The sequence below is a fragment of the Mytilus edulis genome, chromosome 14 (assembly GCF_963676685.1).
Source record: "Mytilus edulis chromosome 14, xbMytEdul2.2, whole genome shotgun sequence".
Taxonomy (NCBI): Eukaryota; Metazoa; Mollusca; class Bivalvia; order Mytilida; family Mytilidae; genus Mytilus; species Mytilus edulis.
In genome coordinates this window covers 67,896,275-67,923,776 of record NC_092357.1, presented here as the reverse complement: position 1 = coordinate 67,923,776, position 27,502 = coordinate 67,896,275, and the positions used below count along the sequence as shown (strand labels likewise).

Here is a 27,502-nt window from a genome sequence, read left to right as displayed (position 1 = left end):
ATTAAAAAAAAAAAATAACGGGCGCACATATCGACCAATCAGGATTAGCCATATTCTTAATTCTGAAAACCATGTTATTCTCATAAAATGGCTGCCCCCACAAAATCTTATTGTGTATTGTAACCTATATAACGCCTAGGTAAAATAGACTGATGTGAAATATATGTAGAATTGGTTATATCATCATTTAGCTAAAAATGCTTTTGGATTTTCTACTTCCGAGGCTCCCTAAGGGTAAAAAACGACTTGCGACCTCCGGGCTTTTTAGAAGCGACTTCCGACCTGAGGGTCTTCTAAAAACGACCTGCGATTGTTTCGGAACGGTCTTGGAATAAGTTTGTCTATAGGATTTTATTGCTCTTGATGCAAATTCTGTCAATTTCAATAAATGTTTATCAGTTTTCTCAGACACTGTTTGTTCTCCATTTCCAATTAGTTTACTTATGACGTTAGATTTTTCTTTAATAGCCCATGACTTCTTGATTACTATGGCTGTTTGCTTTTGCATTGCATTTGTATGTTCAATAATGACATTCAGTTCATCGTGTGTCAACTTCCGTAGACCCTGTGTATCCTTTACGGCAGTTTTTAAATCAGTTGAACACTTGTCTTTCCATTTTTTCTGGATACTTGATTTTTGGTGATCTTTTAGGTCATCCCATATTTTCTGGTAAATTTCATTATTAACTTCAATTTCCTGTTCATTGTTTGTCAGATGTATAGTACCACACTCTACTGTAACAGACTGATGCCCTTCTTGTGTGATGCCAGCGCTTTCTGTTGTTTCTGATGTTCCCATAATGTAAGTGATAGAAAGTGCAATAGAAAAACTATCGTTGACATTAAATATATCTAGCGCATCATCGGATAGACTGGAAAATGCGTCTATTTCACCATCATCTGTTCCCTCTTCAATGTTATGTAACGAATTCCCAGTTTCACAATGGCTTGGATTAGTTTGAGAAATGTGTGTTTGTTTTCGAAACGCATTAATAAGTTTGGCGTATAATGGACAAGATACTGATAATGAGCCAAAACCAGACTTCATTAAAACTAGATGGGTTTCAACTTTCCTGACGATCAGTATGTTAATAAAGGCATTTAATATATTTTCCCTACTTGTTTTCTTTGCCTTTTCCCATACTTCTTTCTGCAATTTAAGTAATGTCATAGGCTTGTTCTCACCATTTCGTGATTTTCTGAAAGTAACAGTATATATATAAATCATTTCATAGAGAATTTACCTCATTGTCACAAAGTCCATATCTTATACTTCTTATATTGTAAAAACAATAACGTTAAGTCGTGCTTACTTCCTATCCTGAGCGTACGACTACATTGAATTGAAGAACCCAAAAGGGGTCGTATCCTAAGACTCCGAAAGTAAGCGTTTACAAAATTGACGCTGCGACTGATTTATCGGAAAGGAAGTGTTTCCTTGATTTAAAAAAAAAGTTTTACGGATGATTTAGGTTAGCGGCACAAGGTAAAACCATTTGTTAAGTTACAATATAATGAAACATTTGGCAAACAATATCCTTCATGCATTTTGAAATAGTTTCTGAGGATAACAATGTATTGTTTTAATCTGTAATCGTCAACGACGCTGAGATTCTGGAACTGTTTTAACTGATTTATATTATTTTTTTAAAGAAATCAACTTGGTATAAATTAAGACAAAACATTCAAATGTTCCATAAGCTACACATTTTTATTTAACTTACCTCTTGATCACTGCATTATTCATTTTTAGCTCATGCTTCTGTGCGATGTCGTCATCGGAACTCCGAAAGAAAGCGTTAAAGCATCGAAAGGAAGCAGAAACGCCGATTGTATTAGAAAGGAAGCGTTGTGAATATACACCGTGAGAGGCATCGACCCAGATAGTGGTAGTTATATCATAAACGTTACCAGTTGTTGTGCACAGATGCGCATTTCGAAATTCATGTCTCTTCAGTATTGCTCGAGGCCAAAGTACTTGAAAATCCAAAGCTAATTAAAACATGTAAAAGAATGAAGAGGTATACACTTAAAAGGAAAAAAAGTATAACCAAAGCCTTGCAAGGAATAAGGATACAATCTGTCTCATCAGCCGCACACTTTTATTTTGGTGTGTTTTGTGTTGCTAGGTCTTCAGCTTTCTGTTATGTTTGTTGGTCTGTTGTCTTTTAGCCATGGCGTTTTCATTTCATTTTATACTTTTAACTTTGAATTCTCCAAACACATAATTATTTTATTTTATACTAATGTAGTTCGAAAAAAATAATTATCGTCCAGATTTTCAACTAAAAATAATGATTAGCCAGGCGCCAAAACGTTAAAGGAAATAAAAATATTTATGAAATTTTTACTGGCCTGCTTTTAATTGGATAGTAGTTCGATAATCATCCGTTTTCAATTGTAAAGCACACAAACTAATTTGTCCGCATTATGGAGTTTATGCATTCTGATTATTTTTCGTCCACATGCTTCCCTGTTACGCATAAAATAATAAGAATGTACAGACAGCATTGGTTAACCCGCTTGAATATTAAAAGTTTTTGTATTTGCGTACAACAGACTAGATTTATATCTTGCATAATACACCTACCTGCTCTGCACATGATCTCAGGAGCTGTTTACCAGTATTAGACAGATTTGCAGAAACAGGGATGACCCATCTTATGTAGTCTTTTGGAACATCAACTCCATTCATGTTTTTAATTAGATGATTAACAAATGCTTTTATAAACATTTGTAATACGTGACTAGCAAGTAGTGATTTTCCGGTCTCGTCCACCAACATCATATCTCTGGTAATATTCTAAATCATCAACGCAATATTGTTTAACTTTGAATTCTCCAAATTTATAATTGTTAACATATCAATTACTACGAATTTAATAACAACACGGACAAATATTGTAGAATCTATTTAAAAAATGAAAGGAATAAAGTATTTAAAAAAATGTGTATTCGTCTCACGCTTCAATGAAAATACACAAAGCGTTAATAAATTTGAAAGTTTCTTTTGTATCTTCGGACTCTTATTGTATCAATATCTAAGTGGTGATATGAAATATCTTTGATCTAATCATTTTCTGTAAACTAACTGTTTTCAATATGTTGAATTATGCGAAAATTAACGTTTTTGTACTCTAATACACGACCATATACGCAGGGGGATTTGACTACCAATAAAACCAAGTCCAACCACCCATTTTGTCTTAAAATGTCATGTACCAAGTCAGAAATATGACAATTGTTCTGAAAAAGTAGTGTCTATGTATATTGGCGTATGTGTTTGTAGCAGTTCAGTATTTCTGTGTTTCTGTTGTTTTCATCTTACAGCTGATGTGTTACCCTCGGTTTTAGAGTGTAAACCAAATTTGTTTTCTCTCTTAATTGATCTATGACTATTGAATAACGGTATCCTAATGTTGCCTCTAATCCCCAGTATATGGCATTATTTTCGGGAATATTGGTGTTTAGTGTTCATTAGATTTGAACTTGGTTTGCCTCTAAACTGTTTTTATTCAAGCAGCTTTTGTTAATCTAATATATACCAACTAGCGTCTGGCATACGTAACTATAAGCCATGCCACTCAGGGGAATTTGTTTTGTCACATAGGAGTTGACACGAGATTATGTAGACTCGTTTCTCATTGAAATCATGAAAATACGTCTCGGCAATAAAGTTTATCGAAAGTTTGTTCATTTAAGTCAACCTAGGGAAAAAAATTGGGTTCAATCTGAAAAAAAAGTTCCTGTATTGTAATGAACCGTAAATCTGAAAGCAAAATTTCAATATAACCGACAGTTGTTTAATAATATTTTAATGGACACAGATGATGTATTATATATATTCCTACATATATTTCAATCATTGACTACAGAGAGTATACCAGTGCTCTATTTGTCTGTTTCTGTAATCTAAGTGACTTAACATTTTTAAAGTATAGCAATATGTTTTTAACTGATAATACAAACTAAGACTTTAGATTTGGTTCGTCCTAAGCGCTATTTGTTTTTCATTAGGAACGCTCAAATCCATATTTTTTTTAAAGCCATAGAGTATGAATATTTGAATATGTTTGATGTAATATTTTCAAAAGGTCGTCTTTGCTAAATCCAATATTGATCAATTTTGGCATTGGCAGATTGTGCCCGACGTTACTTATGGTTTTTTTTTAATCTTTTAACATAAAATTTTGGATAAGTATATACTGATTAATTTATCTTAGATATGTTGCTACGCGAAAATACTGAAAACCTTTACTTTCTACTTAAATATATACAAATATATGGTTTTGAAGTTTAGCTGTACTTGTACCAATTGAAAACAAAGTATCACATCTTAATTATATGGTTATTCTATTCTAAATACTGTTAATACAAATATGATCCGTTCAAACTTATTTGTGTTTTCAATTAATGCATCGTTCACAACTACTATTGGGAAGATTTTTACTGAACCTTATGAATTGAACATTACTTGAAAAAAATCTAAATCCAAACGTTAACTGTATTTATTGTTCCAAGACAAACATAACAATATCACCAGGAAACTAATGACAAAAAACAATAGTTAATTAAGTTAAATGATAGAAACATAATCAAAAGTTGACTTGCAGTCTGATAACTATACTCTTCGGCTTTTCGAAGATTTGAAAAAACACACCTATTGCCGTAGGGAGGCTTCTCAATTCAAAGAGATAAAACTGTCTGAGATGTTGTCCAGTATTTAGACATTATTTAATGCGGCCATATTTAAGATGCTTTTAAAGGATATGATGTCGAGAATAATGTGGAACGGAATGGCAACTAATTCATTTGAATGTTATTTGTACTGGTAAAAGCATGGAAAGTAAGGTTATTCTTGCAGAATTTACATATTTCTTACAAAACTATAAACAAAATACAAAAATGAGAAACTACAATAAACGACAATTACTCAATTGCAAGCTGCAGAAATAAGACAGGCACACACAGAATAAGGTTAACTTGTTTGCTATAATTTTCAATATGAACATTAAAACTTCAAAACCAAATCTATGAAAGAAGTTGGTAACAGTTAAGAAATGTGTTGAAACGAAATCTCTGACATACCAGTAAATCATACATCACATTAATTTAGATAAAAAATGTCGCAACAAACAGGACTAGCGAACGCGCTGTGATAAAAGAGGGACGAAAGATACCAAAGGGACAGTCAAACTCATAAATTTAAAACAAACTGACAACGCCATGGCTAAAAATGAAAAAGACAAACAGAAAAACAATAGTACACATGACACAACATAGAAAACTAAAGAATAAACAACACGAATCCCACCAAAAACTAGGGGTGATCTCAGGTGCTCCGGAAGGGTAAGCAGATCCTGCTCCACATGTGGCACCCGTCGTGTTGCTTATGTGATTACAAATCCGGTAAATAGTCTAATTCGGTAGGTCACATTCATGAAAGGGAAGGGGATTGTAGTTACGACGTAAGGAAAAAGTAAAATCACAAAAATACTGAACTCAGAGGAAAATCAATTTGAAAAGTCCATAATCACATGGCAAAATCAAAAAACAAAACGCATCAAAAACGAATGGACAAGAACTGTCATATTCCTGACTTGGTACAGGCATTTTCAAATGTAGAAAATGGTGGATTAAACCTGGTTCTATAGCGCTAACCCTCTCATATCCGACATCATTTGTGAAACGGTAATTCCATAACGGTCAACCAACTCGTGATGGCGTCCGTAAAATTTACGAAGGGATGATTTCAACTTCACCATTTAGAACTCTTGGTTTAATAGCTTCCTTATGAGCAGTAACCCTCTATCAAGAAAATCATGATAGGAAATGCAAGTACGGGAATATCGTATCAATTGGGAGATATATACCCTGTATGCAGGTACTGCTGGAATGTTGCTACTTAGAAATGGAAATTTCACAATTGGAAAGCTGAAATCATCTCTTTTGTCGTAAAGTTTTGTTTCCAACCGACCCTCATTGTCAATTTCTAGATGTAAGTCAAGATATGAAGCCGACTTAACTGTATCTGTAGTATCCTTTATCTCCATTTCGATGGGATAGATGCGTTCCACATAGTCACCAAATTTTGAATTGTTTAGTGAAAGAACGTCATCTATATAGCGGAAAGTAGAGTTAAAGGATATTGCTAACTTCTTATCTTTCTTCCTAAGAAGTTCCTGCATGAAGTCAGCCTCATAATAATAAAGAAACAAGTCGGCAAGTAGAGGGGCACAGTTTGTTCCCATTGGGATGCCGACAGTCTGTTGAAAAACACGTCCTCCGAACGTGATAAATAATCAACTATTTCATTTATATCATTTTAGGTTTAAAGCAACTTTATGCACATGTTTTTTTATTTACAGTTTTGATTTTGAAGAAGAACGAACATGGTTAGAAAATAATCAAATGGTAAAATCCTTACAAACACAACTCCATCTTAGTATCTGTCATGGTAAGAAAATACATCAAATATCACTATTATAAACGCAATCCAAATGTTTATAATCTTGGACGTGTTCATTGTAAAACAAATCTATTATATTCTAAGAAATGAACCTGTGGTAATATAAACATCACAAAAAATCCGTGGGGTTGAAACATTTAAGTGACACAAAGTTTATGCTTTGTTTGTTTGATTGTTTTCCTGCTTAATTGTCGTACATTCGTTATTATTCCGTGGTTAACATGCTGTTAAAGGGAAAATCACCAAAATACTGAACGAAAGCACTCAAATAAAAATGACAACAATTAAAAGCTCAACCACACCATATAATAACCCTATATAAGATATTCTCGCCACGTATGATCATTTTGATTAAAAATGAAAGCCTCCCATGAGTACCTTTAGATACATGTAATCCCGAATCGTTTGTTTTGTTAATTTTTTAATTTTTTTATTAATTAGCTCTTAGTGACTGCGAGCAATATCAAATCGGACTGCCGTGTTAATTTGAACTGTTGATACAATTTATAATGCATTTTTGTTATTTTATAAAAATAAAATTGAGAATGGAAATGGGGAATGTGTCAAAGAGACAACAACCCGACCAAATAAAAAACAACAGCAGAGGGTCACCAACAGGTCTTCAATGTAGCGAGAAATTCCCGCACCCGGAGGCGTCCTTCAGCTGGCCCCTAAACAAATATATACTAGTCCAGTGATAATGAACGCCATACTAATTTCCAATGTTTACTTATTCAGTGTTAAATATCATCTTTCTATTCTTAATGTATACCTTCTTTGATCACTATTAATTTTCACTTCTGTTCTCGTACTAAAATAATAAAATAATTTATAGTGTACTTCTTGACTGTATACCGTACAACAGTATTAATTTAATTGACCTGTAAACGTTATCCTTATATTATTTGGGGCATATTCCTACCTTGGTACAGGCATTTTCTTACGTAGAAAATAGTAAAGATTTTATGATAAAAAAGACGACGCTAGTAGATTATTAGTCACCGATGGAATCATCAGCTCATGATCAGTAGTACTGACATGATTTGTAACAAGATTTTCCTAAATTATCCATTTATTAAATTAAAAATCATTAAGAAAAATAAGATTTCAACTTCCACAGGCAACGATGATCTTCGAAGGATTTTGCTTTTAACTTTTGCTCTGAGCTTTCCTGACGAAGGTGAATAAAAAAAAATGTTTCGGTTCATGTATTTTCAAAATTCTGTTTTAGCTTTTAGTTTTGAAGATTGATTATATGACAATATTACAATGAACATTGAGTACGTGAATTCATTATAGATTGCCAAACGAGATATAACATATCGTTGCAAACGATGAACATGTAGGGAAACAACAGATGAAACTGTTAAATAAATGAAATACCTTATTGGTATCAAATCCTCTGAAAAAATAGTAGTCATGTTGAAGGTCGTCCAAACATATATCCGAAAATGTAGTTTCTGCATCATACCCAAAGGTTTTCAACTGTTTGTGTTTGTCTAAGAGAATACATGTCGGAGTTTTATGTGACAACAACTGATGTGTTCCAGCTGACCAAACCTGGTTGCAATGAATATTCAGTGGATCTCTTTCAAAATCACCGCTAAACGACCACGCATATCCGCTATCCGTATTTCCTAAATCCAGAGCTGCAACCATTGTATAATGTGAACGATCCATTATATCATTAGTTACCTGCAAAAATTGAATTGCTACATAGTTCGATTGCAAATAAAATTTCAAAGGTAATCAAATCTCCTCCTGTGGATTCATTTATTTTCATGGTTATTAATTTTAGTTGGTTAAGGAAAACTACTCATTTGCTATTAATTGCAGTCTTTTAGAAAACCACGAAATCGAATATCCACGAGAATGCAAGTTTTCCTCCACCAACTAAAATTAATACCCACGAAAAGAAATGAATCCACACGACGATATTTAAGAGGTAACTGTATTGTATTTGAAGCTTTGCGGACGTCCATCGGTAGTTTTAGCGTCGCCAGGTAAACGGGTATTTGCGACAGTAAAACTACCGATGGACGTCCGCAAAGCTTCAAATACAATACAGTTATCTCTATTCTAATGCAAAGCAAGTTCATAATACATTGTAAAATGTCAATCATTATTTCAGTATAAAATCTTCATTAAAGAAAATTCCGCGAAAAGATGTTATCTTCTTTGGTCCCTACACTAGATGACGTCATAGATATGCTTCTGCCGTCAAACATAAACACCGGGGTTGAGTTCAATATCGTAGCAGCTACGTAGCGGCTACGTCGCTGCTATCAATATTTATGTAACAAATAGTATATAGCTACACGTTCAATAGTGAAAATCTACGTAGCACTAGTAGCTGCTACGATATTGAACGCAGCCCGGGCGTTTTCCAGTAGGACAACCGGAAGCTCCTGAGTAAGGATTTCGGCGCTCAGTGATACAGTTCACTAGACGACGTTGTCAACACGTAATGGCGGCCATTATTTGACGTCGGATTTGGCATTCCTCGTTGAAAGTTCAATTATGACATTCTTGGATGCTTAAACTTTGTGCCACACAACATAAAAGATAAAGCTTTATTCCAGATATTGCAGGTAATTATTTTCAAAGAAGTCGTATCCCAAGAAATGATTTAAACGGCAAAAATAAAGTGTAAAATAATATGAAACATGAATATTGAAATCCCAGTTTTCATCATTTCCTTTTCATGTAATGAATCCACTATTTATCACTTTTATTATTTTATTACATTCGTATTTCGGTCTGGGGTATCCGCCCTTGACTCCGGTATTATACCCACTGTCAACATCCGTTTTCAAACTGGAAAGACAAAATTAAATCAAAGCACTGTAAGCGCTGTAGGCAGTTAACCAAAAACCAAGCCAAACATAATTATAAAAACTGTTGCAATGTTGCTTCAATTTTTTTTTTAAGATTTTTAAAAAGAACAAACATTTAACATTCATATATTGTACATTTATGTTCATTTAATGAATTAATCATTAAGGCAAATAATTCATATTTTGTCAAAGTTTTTTTTAAAGCAACGCATATATCAAGTATATTTTTTCATGGTCATAGAGTCTGCAGTGATACAAGTTTGCAATGGTTGCAGTACGAGCTTGTAAAAGTATGAATGGACTTGCTTCCATGGAAAAAAAATGAATTTGTGTTCAACAGTACAAAAGTTATGAGACACACATCAGACAAATGTTTACTACTACAGGGATTAAAGGTGAGGTCTGTCTAACCTGTCCATAATAAATGTAAATGTCCCCCACATTCACCCCAAGTCTATGATTTCTGAGTTTGAAATAAAATGACAGGTAATTATAAAAACAGTTGGTCAAACATTCTTCGGCTTGAAAGATATGTTTTCTTTAAAATGAGCCATATGAAAATGAAAATTTTTATAGGACCAGAAATAATTCAAATTATAATTAAGGTAAATTCTTTAAACCTACTAATTATTTTCCATCAATAAAATTTTTTAATTATCAAAAAAAATGATTGTAACATAATGCTGTTACGAAGTCTTCCAAACAAAGTTCCAATAATTATTCATTCCCATGGTCGCCTGAAATTGGACAAGGTCTAGTACACGTTGGTTAGGTCTAGCAAAGTGATATGCATATGTGACGTCCATTAGATTGACATTGTATGTTATTCAATCTTTTTAAAATGACAAACACGAATGAATATGGTTTAGTTTAGGAGTTGGTATTTCAATCTTATACAAGTTCTCAAAACACACACAAGAGGGGGTGGGTGACCCTAGGGACTACCCTTATATTTCATTTAATGTGTTATCTTGTCCCATACATATAAGTTCTCAAACAGGAGGGTGTACAGTGAACATAGGGACCCCCTTATAATTCATTTGATTTGTAATATTGTCCAATACATAAAAATATATTGTTTAAGATTGTGAATCTCGACCGTTATAAATTCTCCAACAGAAAGGGGTAGAGTGGCCCCACGAACTCCACCTATATTTCATATGATTTGTTATATTGTCCCATACATGAATATATATGGTTTAGGGGTGGGGATCTCGACTGTTTCCAAGTTCTCAAATAGGAGGGGTGGGGTTACCCGCAGGGAATCCCCCTATATTTCATTTGATTAGTTAAATTGTCCCCTACATGAAGATATATGGTTTGGGGGTGGGGATCTCGACCGTTACCAAGTTCTCAAACAGGAGGGGTGGGGTGACCCCAAGGGACACCACCTATATTTCATTTGATTATATATATATTGTCCCATACATGAATAAATATGGTTTAGGGGTGGGGATCTCGACTGTTTCCAAGTTCTAAAACATGGACGGGTGGGGTGATCCTAGGGACTTCCCCTATATTTCATTTGATTAGTTATTTAGTCTCTGACATACATGAATGTATATGGTTGAGGGGTTGGGATCTCATCCGTTTCAAAGTTATCAAACAGGAGGAGGTAGAGTGGCCCAATTGACTCCACCTATATATCATATGATTTGCTTACATTCAGGTATCATATAATATAGTTGCACTATTTGTGCCTGTCCCAAGTCAGGAGCCTGTAATTCAGTGGTTGTCGTTTGTTTATGTGTTACATATTTGTTTTTTGTTATTTTTTTTTATATAAATAGGGCTGTTAGTTTTCTCGTTTGAATTGTTTTACATTGTCTTATCGGGGCCTTTTATAGCTGACTATAGTGTATGGGCTTTGCTCCTTGTTGAAGGCCATACGATGACCTATAGTTGTTAATGTCTGTGTCATTTTGGTCTCTTGTGGATAGTTGTCTCATTGGCAATCATACCACATCTTTTTTTTTTATATAAGAAAGTTCCAGCTATTTTAAATGACCTATCAAAATGGAGAAGAAAAACATGCCCCTTGAAATTGCAGTAATATGTTTAACTTTAAAAGCATCTAACATGCATTACCAACATTTATCACTGATAAAGAAAATTTATACTGTTATTAGGAACATATATATTGTCAGATAAGCTGTTCCCAGCTGTCACATTGTATTGGATTTTGACATTAAAATTGGTGTACAAAATATTTTCTGCTTTTTCTTTCTTTTACATATATGTTTTGGTTTTCAATTCTAGTGTTTATATTTCTTTACCATGCAAAGATGTATTTTGTCAACGGTCTGGTTTTTTAGCTAATAGCCAAAACCCGGGATTACCCTTATCCGCTTCCGGAATCGGATCCGATATTGTAATTGTCTTCTCGCGGCAGCCATTTTGTTTTCAATGTTGTTTTTGACAGATAGTGAGATACGATTTTACTCGGATTTACACATTATATGTCGGCGATTTTCTGTATAAAGCTAGCGGTTGAACAAATTGAACATCGCTGTCATAAATAGTGATGATGAAAATAAGTTTGAGATCGTTTATTAGATCGAAACTTTGGTAAAAACGTTTGCAAAGTTATTTTTTTATTTTCTTTCAAGGTCCGTCGGGCATGTCGGGCGTAGCTAGTAACCAAGTAGAAAGTCCGACTGCAAAAGTGGAATGTCGCAGACCTCGGACAATCGCTAATTTGAACCCCTGCGTCCAAATTGAAAAGATACGAAAATTTCGTCTTCTAATTCAAAATTGCCGCCAACAGCGTGATCAGTTGAACTTATATTAATAGGCTACTGACGTAGTTGACTACGTATTGATGACAAACAATATTCCTACGACTTTTGCAATTTGGGAAATCTTAACTACTTGTCTTTAGAGATTTACGGCGATTAAATATTTCATACATTTGTTCTTTGACATCTTAGCCAAAAGCTCAGGGGACAATAAACTACATAAGGATTCCTAATGTGCTCTACTTCTTATGTGCAACTTCAAAACTTTTGGGAAAATCGACGATCATTTAAGGTTTTTCTGGTCATATTTTTTGTAATCCAGAATGAAAAGTATGAAAAAACTGTCCAATAAGTTATAAATAACATAGTAGCCAGCTAGATGATAACAATGGCATGTATTTCAGCATTTATTGGGAAGAACACAAATCCAGGGTGCTCGCATAAGGCAGCTTAACTGCCTAAAAAGTGTTCTTGACGATCTCCCTGGAAATAATTCACGCTATCACTTTGTGAACATTGTAAACATGAAACTGTAAATACGGACAAAAACGAATCAAATTTGAAAGCGTGGATGATCATGTTTCATTCCGACTGTAAGTTCTATAAAAAAAAAGGGGGGGTAGGGGGTACTCCATGAATTTTGCTGCACGTCAAAGACGTCCATGTACTAAATCATTAGAATGTAAGACATATTCACTTTAACTCTTGGCTACTTTATACCTGGTCTTATATGAATAAATTCCCATTTTATCTGGGAACAATTAATTTTATCTTCATTATAAACTACATGTAACTATCTAACTAATTTTATTCAGAATAAAAATCCAGTACAAAAGGATCATCGCTGAAACACATGAACACATATAAAAACATATACAAAACAAAACAACAATAAAACATAACAGCCAACACTTTTTACACTTATAACAAGCAAGAGACAAAACTCATTATATGTTTATGTGTTAAGAATCAGAATATATTGTGTATTGTTGTCATTATTGCCCGTCAGGGGCCCTTAATTGGAAAATAAAGAACTTTGAACTTTTATTTGTCCCTGATTTCACCTATATAATACATGTACACCCAAGTTGAATATTTTTTTTATCTTTTATGAACACAAATTGATACAATACAAAGGGAAAGGGATTATAGGCACTTGTTTCTGACAATGGGGGTTCACTATCCATACTCTTCTTTCCCATATATAAAAAAATAAACCAGATACATGTAGCATACCTAGTGGAATTAATCAATCACCCGTCACCCATTTGAGAGCTTACACATACATTTACATGTCAGACCAGAAACTAATAAATTTCAGTGGCAAAACCAGAACTTTTCATAAAAGGGAGGGGGGCTCCAGTCATGCTTCAGTCCCTATATAATAAACCAATTTTTTCCCAACAAGGTCTCAATAGTCATGACAGTGGTGGTTCCAGGATTTAAATTGAGAAAAACTGGGTTGTGAGTGCCCCCAAAATGTATATAATTTTAGCTTGTATTGTACATGTTATGATATTTATGTACACTATAATATAATTGAATATAAAAATGTTAACGAAAGGATTGTTAACACACAAATCTGCTCCATGTTATGATGTTAAACATTGTTATCTAACATGTTTAACACCGCCACATTATTTATGTATGTGCCTGTCCCAAGTCAGGAGCCTGTAGTTCAGTGGTTGTCGTTTCTTTATGTGTTGCATATTTGTTCTTCGTTCATATTTTTACATAAATAAGGCCGTTAGTTTTCTCATTTGAATTGTTTTACATTGTCTTATCGGGTCCTTTTATAGCTGACTATGCGGTATAGGCTTTGCTCATTGTTGAAGGCTGTACAGTAACCTATAGTTGTTAATGTCTGTGTCATTTTGGTCTTTTGTGGATAGTTGTCTCATTGGCAATCATACCACATCTTCTTTTTTTATATTATACATAAAAGATATTTTTTCAAGACTTGGAAATTTTTTCTTTGCCCATTGTTGCCTTTAACTTTTATGTATTGAGCAAAATGCTGGAGGCCTAATTATTTATAATACTTAGTAAAAACATGTATTTTCTTGGTAATTCATATGGCAAATTTGTATTAATGTGTTGATAATAACAATGCAAAGTTTAATTTTGCTTTGAATAATTTAGTACATAATTTATTTAGTAATTGTATGTACATTTGCTTTATATTTACAGGAAGGAGAAAGATGTTCACTATGAATCAAAAATTCAATACATAGGACTTTTATATATCAACAAAAAACACTTGTACATGTACATGTGTATGTGTGATATACATACAACAAGAAAACAGTAATCAAATGGAATGTCAACGACCAGTATCTAGTAATGATGAAAGCAAAATTATTTTAATAGAAAACAATAGGACTAGAATATATTAAGGGTAAGTAATCAAAAATTGTCTGTTTAGGGTAAAAACAGTCAGTTATTTACAGTGTGCTATGATTTCAATCCCACAAATATGAAACAAAAACATAATATACATGGTATGCAGACTGTTTTCATAAGGGAATAGACTGAAAATATCTACATTTAACAGTCAGACATAATTATATACTAAATTATTCTTTTTTATATATAAAAGTTGCCCATGGAATAAATTGAGGATGGAAATTATAATTAATGAGATATAGGTCAAAGAATTATACACAGACTTTAAGGCCGAATGGTATTCTTTTAATACTAGTTTAAAGATTTTATTCTGTTATCTATGCTGTATAAATGTCAAGATAGTTACATTTGGATTTAAAACCTAATTTCAAGAATGAAGGGTACCAAAATTTAAATTTAATTTATGATAAAAAAAAACAATATAAGGGAATTAACTCTTTCTTACATGATGTGCATCATATCCATGCAAATGAAGCGTTTTAATAAATCTGACCTTTTTTTTTTTTAGATAAGAGAATGACTTGAGCAGACTGTTTTGAGGTCATAGATGGCAATAACAATGAAATACAATATATTATAATTATCATTCTTCATTAATTTTTGATTGAATTAACAAACTTAATCTAATAACAAAATATTTCATTTTCAGTAGACAACACATCCTGTCAGAGGAATAAATTACTGGAGGATAACAATTTTGATACCTGGAATCAGCAATTTATATGAAATTTGTTATGAGAGATATATTCATGTACAGAATGGTATCGGAGGTGGTTCAAGTGATTATAAGCAGACATTTTTTTTTTGAACTAATGCAGGATTTAATAATTGAAAGTTTAACAGACTATGGGCTCCAAAGTTTGGTAACAAGAGGATTTTTTTAAAATGTGAGACTCATCAACATTAAAAAGTGCAGAAGTGAAATGTCACCATATTTATTAAAAAAAAATCAGATTATTGACTTAGTTGTTTTCATGAATATTTTGTTTTAAGCAATTTCACTGTTATATAACTAATAAGATTCCACGTTTATTTTATACTTCTGACAACCTCAAGTGTTTCCCTTTTATTTTGCATGAGTGTAATTTAAAAAGGCTCGCTTTTAGTTTTGGGAAAATTCAGTTTTGACATTCCAGAATTATTCGACTTTTTTCCTGGTAAATTAGACATGTACCCACATGTTGTAATTTGCTTTGGTACTTTTTCAAGAAATTGTGTCGCAAGGCTGAATTTTATCAAATAAGCTCATTTTTGGATATTTATCACATATCACATATTTGATTAATCTTTAAAATTGAGAATATAGATGGGCAATGTGTCAAAGAGATAACAACCCAACCAAAGAGCAGAAAACGAGCAGAACCAGTAGTATGCTTATATTGATTTACTTCACTTTTGCCTTGTTGTTGAGATTGAGTGAAAGAATTTTTGTTTTGTTTATTCCTATCAATTAGGGGGATGGGGACCAGTATTCAACACTGCATAACTAAATGTATATCCCATCACCAGATATGAAGCAGCCAACCATACAAAACAGGCCCCCGTCACTAAAAGGAGAAAGAGATGAAATTATATTTTATTTATTTTTTTTACATGTGGAATTGTTTTTTGTAAGTAGTTATTTATTCAATTCAAGGTAACAGTTACCTTTCAGTAATATGAAAATTAAAAAGTTAGGGTATGATCAATGCCAATAAGACAACTCTCCACCAGATATCAAATGTCTAAAAAGGTTAACTTGAACAAAAAGCAGTTAGTGAGCCACATGTATAAAAGACCCTGTTACATGACACAAGACAGGCTGAAAAGGAATATTCTGCATCTGTATGCAAAAGTGAAAATATGTTTAGAAATAAATGCATTAGTAGCAATGGATGCAAATGAATAGTCAATCCAGACGAAAATCCTATTATCTCCAACGTTTTGACGTATGCGGTTTATGCACAAAATTGTCAACCAAATTTTACATACTTCATTCAAATAATTGACATGAAAGAGGACACCAAAATAAAAAAAAACAGGGCGAATGGGTATAAGGGCAAAGCACCCTGGGGGCCGGCCCACCCTTTTGTGGGAAAAATTTGGTTGATTATAGGGAATCATTGAAGCATGACTGGAGCGCCCCCCCCCCCTGACGTCAGTCAGCGCACCCCCCCCCCCCCCCCCCTCCCATAGGAAAAGTTCTGGATCGGCCACTGAAGTACTATTGTGAACGGACCAGGATTTCTTTTGAATTCCCACCACCTACTTTGAATAGAAAATGGTCATCCCTCCTATGCATAGATATATTGATAGTCAGTATGTCAATGCCCCAAGAAACTGCAAAATGAATTTTTAATAAGTTTTTAAAGTCCAGATGCGGATTTAAGGGGGGGCGGGGTACTCGGGCCCCCCCCTTTTGAGAAAAAAAATGTGGTTGCTTATATAGGGAATCACTGAGGCGTGACGAAATCGGGCCCCCTCTTAGGCAGCCAGTGGGCCCCCACATATGCAAATTTCTGGATCCGCCACTGAAGTCATGATGAGTTTGAACCTCCACTGTAACCAGAGATTGAGAACCATGAGCCCTTAAAATGACACATGCCTTTGACAAAATAAAAAGAGCATGCCCCTGCCAACGCCCCCTTTTAAAAAGAGGGTTTCTTATCGTCGAGTTGCGAGTTACAAAGTCGAGTTGTTTAAAAATAAGAAACCAAACAAAACACACAACGATAATTATATTGACGAAAGGAATATCAACAGCTTTTCTATGACCTAATCAGGTTAAATGTTCATTAAAAACTCAGCGGCAGGTAACAATATTCAACGAATAAATCTTGTTTTGTATAAGTTACTTTGTAAACTTTTAGTTAAGTACGATCATGATTTCAACAAATCAGTCGGGGTCCCATGATGTGTTAGCCTAACACTCTAGGGTACCAAGTATGGTATAACGTTGGTATGGATTCAACATATTGCATGCCTTCCTTGGCCTTAAGATTAACAAAATTGCTACAAAGAAGAAAAGAATCTAACTTTTAATGACATTTTACGTTGGCATTTTCGGCGCCGGAAATTGACAACGTTTATCTATATACTGACACAACTTCGGTTGAGGTCGATTCCGGCAATTTGCTTAAAAAATCACATCCAGTAAAATTTATTTATGTCTTAACATAAATTTGATATGTTTCAACTATTTTTAGTGGATAATTTTTTCGAGAGATGAATTACTATCGTGTTCTTCAGAAGCAAGGTAAAGGGAGGAATAGGGCCCCCATAGTGGAGACATACAAAGTAAAGATGAACATTCTCCATTTCTACTCGATAGAAGTGCCTATTTTTTTCAAAACACATACATTTTGTACCAAAGATTAGCATATGAAAGTTTTAAAAAAATTGAGTCGGAGATTTTTTAGAAACACCTCATAATTTTAGCATAGCAATAGACGTAATGGAAAAATAGCCAAAAATGGCGCCTTCTTCAATTTCGAAAAAAATCTATAATTTTACAATTCAGTGACACAAACTGCTATATTTAAAGTGGTTTTATACCTAATGATTCACCTTTTCATGATATGTGAAGAAATATTTTCTTTAAAAACAGAAACTCTTCCAATTTTCAAAATCTACCGACCATGCAAGGAAAAACCTATAAAAGATTGAGACCCCTACTTTAAAATGGGAACAAATTTTTGCCCTGGCTTGGACACCTCTGTTCTTTACGAATTTCGATGCCAAAAACTCGCGAGAATAGGTTGTAAAAATTTTTAGCAAATCGAAGAATAGGTTTTTTTTTTTGTTCCCATTTTTGATATAGCCATTTAATCCTACAGTGCAGAAAATCAAAATCCGAAATTATATGTTCAGATGTAAAAAAATAAGATTTCCTTATGTTTCAATGAACAAAAATGAAAATAATATGTAAACTCATATATTTTTCTCATGTAGATATGCTTAAAATCGACAGTATTTATCGTCCGCACTTTCCCGCAAACGAATTTAAAAAAAATACAAAAGCACGCCATTTTTCAGTTGACGTCGGCCGACGCAAAATAGTCCAATTTTTAGCGTAGGACTACTGAGCGCCGCCGAATCACATTTTGGCCGAAAAGGCACATCCGGTTGTCCTACTGTTCTGGCATCTGTGCCGCTTCAGAATGTAATACAATTTGATAAAAAAAAATACAGAAAGATAGTGATAACACCCTATGTACAATTTCATTACAAACCTAAGAGTTTACATTAAAAAGGAAATCATGTATCGGTATCTCAAAAAGTAAAAATAATGAATATGACATGTTTGGCTTCACACTTATTAATCTGCTAAAAAAAATACATTTAATAGAAAACAAAAACATGGCTCTAAATAATAAAAAAGGAGAAGAGAACTAGAAATAGGTGTTAAAAATAAAACAAACCATGGAGACCAAAACACATGATACATGTTACATTCAAAACATTTGATAGAGTATTTGACAGCTGATTGTGCAGAAGAAAACACATGGCCCATAATAATAAAACAGGAGAAGAGAGCAACTAGAAATGGGTGTATCAAAACAGACCAAAGATCAAAAACATGGTACATGTAAGATTTGCTAGAGTATTTGACTGTTGATTGTGCAGAAATCGAACATTTCAATGATAAAATTCAATCAATATCAAGGGAGTAAGTAAATAAACAAAATAAATAAACTATTACATAGATATAAGAAGTTGTGGCACAAGTGCCAATGAGATAACACTCCACCCAAGTCAAAATTTGTAACAGTCTATTAATTTCGTAAAATGACAGGTTTTACCAACAAAGAAATGGGGTATGAATGCCAATAAAACAAATTTCAAACAGACACAAAATGACATAGAAATTTTAAAAATCCTAAAAAACAGTAAGACCTACAATAATGAGGAAAATCAAGGCAGTATTGTCAAATATAAAGGGGGTTTGATAAGACAAAAAAAAACATTTTAAAAGAGAAAAAGACAACAGTGTGATTTCTATACAAAACAATGGACGAAAAACTAAATTGTCACTGCTTGTACATGTATCATATAAACAGGTGAAATATTAAACTTTGAGCGTTCCTGATGAAGGTGAATTCATTAAAGCGTTTCGGACACACCAAATGTATACCGTCTTTTTAAAACTTCTTGTTATATTTCACGAGCCTACTCTGATAATTAAATATTTTTATTCTGATTCAAACTTCTATACCAGTGTTGTTAAAGATAAATAATTAACCAATACACCGTCATAAGGAACGAATATCAAAATATGAAAGGTGTCAGACCACCAGTTAAAAGTCCTGATCTGATCAATCAAATTTTGCATAATTTCATAGATATAAATCCAGTATTCAACTATTTAGGTGCGAATCATATGTCTAGCTTATATTTATACCTTGCTATGTAAAAATATTTCGGGTAAATTCGGATTTTTTTTTGTCTTTATTTTTTCGTTTCTTTCTTTTTTTATTACAGTTTTACTTTAATTTATTACATAATTTCATAAACATTGATCAAATATCCCCCCATATGTAGGTGCGAATCATATCTCTAGCCTTACATTGATTATGTGCTATGTACGTAATGTTTCAGGTTGTTTCGGAAATGTTTTTATGCCAAGTAAACTTCAGCAGAAACCACCTCTTTTTGTCATTCATTTCTTTTTATAGCTGTTTTTACTGTAATTGATCATTAAAGTTTTAATTATTTTTTTTCAAATAGTTTTTAAATTATGGTTTCATAGTAGGAAAAAGTAAAATCACAAAAATACTGAACTCCAAGGAAAATTCAATCGGCAAGTCCACAATCACATGGCAAAATTAAATGACAAAACATATCCAACGAATTGACAACAACTGTTATATTCCTGACTTGGTACAGGCATTTTCAAATGTAGAAAATGGTGAATTAAACCTAGTTTTATGGCGCTTAACCTCTAACTTGGACGACAGTCTCATCAATTTCGTTATATTTACAACGATGCGTGAACAAAACAGACATAATGAAAAAAAATAGTCAATACATGGGTACAGCAGTTTTCTGTGTTACAATCTTAAAACATACAATTTAACAAAAAAGAACAAAAGCATCTATCAAATTAAAAACACATTCATTGCTTTGCGTGTCGTTTTGTCGTTCAATGTTTATTCAAAACAATTTTATAATTTCATGTGGGGAATGTTGACACACAGGGTTAAAAATCAAAAATATTTTAGAATAAACTTCAGAAATAGGACGATATTTGAAATTGTCCAGAAGTTCTTTGGAATTTTTAGGAATCCCCTAATGGTTAATACCACTACGCGATTAAACTAATTTTGTCGTTTGTCGTTCAAACTATTTTCTAATTTATAATATAACATTTACATAATGAATATCACATGTATCAGTTTACATATGTTGTTTACAGGATAGTAATTAATTAGTTCTACACAGTTAAACGTTTGGTAGGAATTCTGAGGTTTCTATAAAAGAAAATATAGCTCGTTTAACTAGTTCGCCAATATTTGTGGTTCGTTTGAATCCTATTGATAAGTTTATATGGAATTTAGTTTAAATAAGATACTTATATTTCCCTTTTTTTCTTGTCTTATTGACATTTATTTTGAAATAAAATTTATTCTACCAATTTCAGTTTACAACCTCCAACTAATAGTTTTTGGTGGTGTTTCTATGTATACGAATGCCTTTACCTTTAATAAAGGATTTAAAATTTGAAATCGGGTGGTTTGAGTCTAAATGAAGATATAGGATGTTTTCAGTATTCATTGTAAAACATTTCAGGTGTAAAACACAGGTATTATTGAAGCGTTCACCTTTGAAGATTTCAAAGTCTAAAAGTTTAATTGAATGATTATTGCATCCATAAGTGAACTTTAGAAAGTCATTAAGTATTTCACGTGAACAGTATATTCCCCATAAAATTAAGGTATTCCTCACTCAAGGGTACACGCAATTGTAATATGAAAATTTCTGCTTTACCTGTAATCTGCCATATCAACTTATCAGTTGACTGACCATGCCACTTCAATTTAAAAAGTTATTAATGGGTGAAAATGACAATCATCATTTTAATTAAAATAGATAGAATTACAATACACTTTCTTCATCAAAATTATGAAGTAAATTAGTTTCACATTAAAACAAATTCAATAATTTCCCAACGATTAAAAGAAAATTATTATCTACTTCGGGAAGAATAGAAACCGTTATGTATAAGGCATGCAAAGGGTTCTCATGAAATGGATCTCAAAAAATAAATAAGTTTTTGAATTAAGATGGGATCAAATTATTTGACCCAAACAAAAGCCCCCCTCCCCCTGTTGTTTTTAGCCACACACACGCACAAGATGAATTGTTGGGTACAAGAGACACATGGTCACATTTTAAAACTGCCTCAAGTCACCCATTTTAGTAAAGCAAATTTAAGAGTCAAGAATTGGTCGAAACTAATCAAGACTCTTATCAGATGATACAGAAGGTGTCGAAAAAAGTTTAGACAATGTTCATGCTAATAAGGCACCGTATTAGACAAATTCATACTATGTTAAGCATTTTTAAAGATAATTCAGACAAAATAAAGAATGTCGAGTAAAAATTCATGCAAATTCTGACAAAAATTGGTCTTTTCAGACTGTTTGACATTTTTAGTGTAAATAACCGTACGAGCTTCAAGAATGTTTAAAAAACCCATACTGCATAGTCTTCAATTCCAGAAATGACAAATGTGAAACAAACGAAAAATCTAACGGCCTGATTAATGTACAAATAAAAAAAAATATATAGTACTTAGAAATAAAAGGACAACCACTGCATTACAGGCTCATGACTTGAGACAGACACTTACATAATGTGGTTGGGTTTAACTTTTAAAAAGGCGCGCCAACCCTCCTTTAACCTGGGACAATGTGTACTAGTACAACACGCTATACAATGAATCAGTTTCTCCATTATCTTTATTTAATCAATCAGCACAAGACATGTATTAATATTTCTACACATTTCACTTCCATGGCATAGACACAGCTCTGAACATGAAGGGTTCTGCTCCAGCTAACACATAATTTTTAGCACGCTTCACTATACGGAGCACAAAATCGATTGGAGGTGTTATGAACCAATTGAAACTCATGATACATTTGTAAAGCCAATTTATATATATTATATTTCAAAATGTAGACCTCTCCTATTAGTTTCTTGTTTCTTCTCGGGTTTTTTTACTTTTTTACATTTCTTACTAGGGAGAAAAAAGACGATAAAAAACACATGTGAAGACAGGTTCGCGGTGAACCATATTAGTGCACTGCAGTCGATTTTGTTTCAAATATCTATAATACTAAAATTACGAGGTCCAATTTGTCAGCCGTCATCGGGTAAAAACGACAAATCAAAGAATTCAACTCTATATATAACTAATATAGGACAATGGTGTAGATTAAAAATTACACCACTCCAGACCCTTTTGTTTTCCACATAATTAATATTGCCAATAATTAACAAGTTCCGGGTCTAATCCGACACCGATACCAATAGTATATTCACCTGTTAGCTATTACCTTATCTGTAGGTTCCGCATTTGACAGGCGCACCACCAAAAGGTGTATTTAGGATTTTGCTATATACACGGGTCATAATCAAAGGGCTGACACTACTAAATTCAATCATTGTCAAATTTTTCCCTATTGTAGCTTTATTCAGCAATCAGCAAGACTTTCTAAGATAACTAATATAGGACAATGCTGTTGATTAAAAAATACCCCATTCCTGGATAGCCTGGACCTTTTGTTTTCCAAATAATTAATATTTCCAATAATTGATAAGTTCCAGGTCGACGGGTTCAAACAGAAAGATTTGAAAGCAGAGAAAACTGTGTATCTTATAATCGACATGACTTTATCAGATGACAATACCAATTACTAAAATAAGGCTTAGGCATAGTTATATACTTTAATTCAGTCACGGACCCGCGATATCACGGGTGTGTACTTGTATAATTTATAGGAACAAAAGATAACAATGTGCAATCGCTTTACATTCTCTTGTTGTTCATCGGGATTTTCATGAGAATGTTAGGGACGATATCAAAAAATCAATGAAGGATAAACAAAAATTAATTGAAATATTTTGGGGATGGGGGTTGCAAGTTTTGCTTAATTGACATTGATTTTATATATATCCTTATTGGTCAATCAATTTCCCCCAAATTAGGTTAAGAAGAGGGGGTCAGTGAAAAAACTATATAAATTAAGTTTTTTATCCTATATTGAACGTTTGATGTCGTACCTTATTGTTTACCCAAACGGTACCACCTGATAATCCCCCCATTTTTATCTATTATTTTCCTGGAAGGTCGTGTCACCGTTTATTTGTGTATTGATGTCCCTTGTGTTTTTCTCTCTTTCTTTTTAATATTAAAGGAACATAATTTTGTCTTTCGATTTTCTTTTGCAAAAACTGAAAAAACTTTTTCTTACACACAACGACCAAAGTGCAATTCGAACGCATGGTTAATTTGTTTACAGCCGATGTCATTGAGGGTGTAAGCAAAGGTAATATATTTGGTTAGCTTTCTTGTTAGCTGAACCGTGAGGTCATTATTAGGTTAAGTAAAGTATCCTCCTTTAAAAGTAGACTAGTCTGACACATAGCCAATTTATCTGTTTGTTTGACTTCACGGTTCAGCCAACACGCAAGCTAACTAAAGATATAACTTTTGCCTTCACCCTCAATGAAATCGGCTGTAACAGATAACATGCATTAACGTTTTCTTAATTTTGATTAAGTTCCCATATTCATCGTCTTTCATAAGCGAAATGTCGCATTATATTCATATTCAAGCAATAATATCAGACTTAAAAACATCAACTTGTAAATCAACGCAAAAACCTGAAAATTATAAAAACTATTGTAGTCCCGTAGTTCATGAAGTAAGTTCTAGATTTGCACTTTTACACAGCGTGAGGTTTTGGTTGTTTTTGGTCCTTGTATAGCGGCGTGGTCTATCAAACGTAAAAAGCATTACTTTATTGTTGTTTTTTTAATTGTAGATAAAAATGATGTTAGGAAGAATAAGAGCAACACCAGGGATCAACTTTGACACCAAAGACGGACGAGAATAAATCTTTTGGTAGTGTTTAAAATCAATTTGAAAGTGATTTTTTTCTGACGAGTGACAAAACTATTGTTTTGGTAGGTGACTGTAATAAAATGTGTTTTTTGTAATTGTCATTTGTTATTTGGTTGTATTTTTTCTTTTCACATTCAGGATAAAAACAGTTGGCAGAATTGATAGTTTTTTCAGTGATTGGACTATCATTTACCTGTAAGAATCAGTTAAACTACCTCCAGCTGTCCAATATTTCTAAGAAACAAGAGGGCTATTCTTAAAGATATTGGACAGCTAAAGGTAACATAATGGTTTCTTACAGGTAAATGAAAGTCCAATCACTGAAATAAAGAACAGGTACAATAATAGAATGACGTCACAACAATGTTTTAACTTTATTGTAGCCTGCTTGCTAGCTGAGCCGTGAAGTCATTATTAGGTTACTAGGTAAACTAACCTCCTTTAAGAGTGGACTAGTCCGACAGATTACCAATCTATCTGTCTGTAGTACTAGACTACTTCGAAACGAGGTTAGTATACCTTATATAATAATGACTTCACGGTTCAGCTAACAAGCAAGCTAACCAAACATATTACCTTTACCTACACACTCAAATGCAATTGGCTGTAAATTGTCACGAGTCATAATATAAAAACAGAAACAATCAAATATCTGAAATGCACACATCCACCCATAGCTCTGATACTGTAAATTCAGAAATTATTGCGATGTTTTTATCATTGCGAAACATGCGACAGGGTTATAATCGCAATAATTGAAACTTGCATTTTGAATTTTTTTATATGAATAAAACATTATTGTTCTCAACATCGCAAAAACAAATCTGCATTTTAGTCTCAAATGACAAAATTGCAATAATAAATGGACGCATAATTTCTGAATTTACAGTATTCAATAATATTTATGATACATGATCATTTGGTTTAGCAAAAGGAATAAAAGTGGGAGTCACAAATGAATCACTCCACATGCACCGTTTGATCAAGAAATATGTTGGACAATCATGCATAAAAAAAATAAAAAAATCCGATGCATGTAATGTCCCTCGATAAAGCCGTTTCCCGGCTCGACATCACTGTTCGATTAACTCGAAATCGATATAATTCAAAATGATCGTTAAAACAAGTTTGAGTGTCTACAGTTTTTAAGAAATAATGTTTAAACCTATAAATGCTGGTAAGATTTACCACCAATTCATACTGAATAGGATTTTCCCTTATATGATCTGTAAGATGATTATCTGCATTAATTTTTTTTAATGGGAATCGATTATTGACTTACGAACTAATTATCATGGTGATCAAAGGAACTTTATGTTTGAAAAGATCGTAAATCAAACGTATGAAATAAATATCAAATTTAAACGATACATGACGATGACCATTTATTATTTTTCTGTACACATTCGAAATATACAGCCATAAATACTTGCATGGGACAAATAATAGTCGAAACATGGAACATACAAATGAGAAATCATCTCAAGTTTACATGTCACACCAATATATTTTCCAACATTGCTTACAATAAAGTGAATGAAGATCATTGATTAGTTGGTCTGTTTATATGATATTTGCACAACATCAGGTTGTTCATATATAATTGTTAGTTTCATCCTTATTAGGTAGGTTTTTTTTAATAATCTAAATATTGCATTCATTTATTGACTACTTAAATTTTTTGTTTGCCTGATTGAATGACGCTAGAATTATTTATTTAGTTTCATAAAGTAAAGAGAAGCAGATTTCATATTGATTCATTCATTGATTGATATTTACTAGTTTGTCATTACCACTTTTATATGTGTATATGTGTGTGAGTGTGTATAGATTTTTAAATCTTATTGTTAAGCCAATATACATCATGTAAATATGTTACTGTATTGATGACTTACTTGTTCTTTCGTCAACAATTATCTATTGAACTGAATTTCCGAATACATTTTCATTTTCATTAACAAACACTTCTATTTCCATTTAATTAGTAAGGTTTCCTTATACACATACTACTGAATGACGTATTTGTATTCACTTCAGTAGTTTTCAATAGTGGTCGGTCATTTAAAGACGTATCAACCGTATCATATACGTTGACGTATCCGCATCTGTAGATATACCAAAAAAGGTATATAATCCCGAGCTTTAATTTTATGTACTTTCAATAATGCAAATGGGCGACTGAATAATTTCTAATGCAGAAATTTACAAAACAATAAGGAAATATCGAGTTTTTGTGGAATATGTAACCCTACTTTTAAAGATATTCCGGACAGTTGGAACAGTTTACAGGCATGATAGGAGTGAACACGGTAAAATCGTTTGTTTATTTATGAACTTGCGCTCACGAAGAACCAAATTGTTAATTGACAAATATAGAGTAATACTCAGTACTTTCTATTACCTTTTATGATAAAATCTCAAATGAACAATATTCAAAGTTCGTTGCGTGTATATAAGTAGTACATTTGATTTTTTTTTTGTGTTTATTCATATAAGATGTTGAAATATTTTTTAACTAGATTATTAAAGGATTTTGTACGATATTCGTGTACCTGCCCTACATTGGCTCTTTTTTAAGGGCATGTAAAAGTAGTTGATAGAACCCCTTATTTATTTTTTTACAAAACACTACTATCACAAATATTGAAAGTGTATGTTTGAATATTTCGAAGATTCCAAGTAGGTTTTTTTAAAATGAAGTATGGTCTGATTAATAAGCTCGGGATCACATAGTAGTTTTTGATATATCTGCAGATGCGGATACGTCAACGTATACGATACGGTTGATACGTTTGTAAATGACCGACCTCTACTAGAATTCAATTTAAATCATTTTAACAGTAGAACCCAAACATAGGTGTATTATGTGTTTCATTAACAAAGAGATCCGTCGATGCGTTCATAATAATTTGAAATCCGGCGATCAATCGCATTTGGTGAC

The 27,502-nt window shown here is 32.8% G+C and overlaps 1 protein-coding gene across 1 annotated transcript in view; it reads right to left on the bottom strand.

The window, feature by feature from the left end:
- Positions 1–26,668, bottom strand: part of LOC139503791 (uncharacterized) — a 49,934-nt gene extending 23,266 nt beyond the window's left edge. The window contains exons 1-3 of the mRNA XM_071293721.1: positions 26,457–26,668; positions 7,853–8,164; positions 2,591–2,803 (exon numbers count right to left, since the gene is read on the bottom strand). The gene's annotated coding sequence lies outside the window, so the exon portion shown is untranslated. The remainder of the gene's footprint in view (positions 1–2,590; positions 2,804–7,852; positions 8,165–26,456) is intronic.
- Positions 26,669–27,502: the final 834 nt, after the last annotated feature.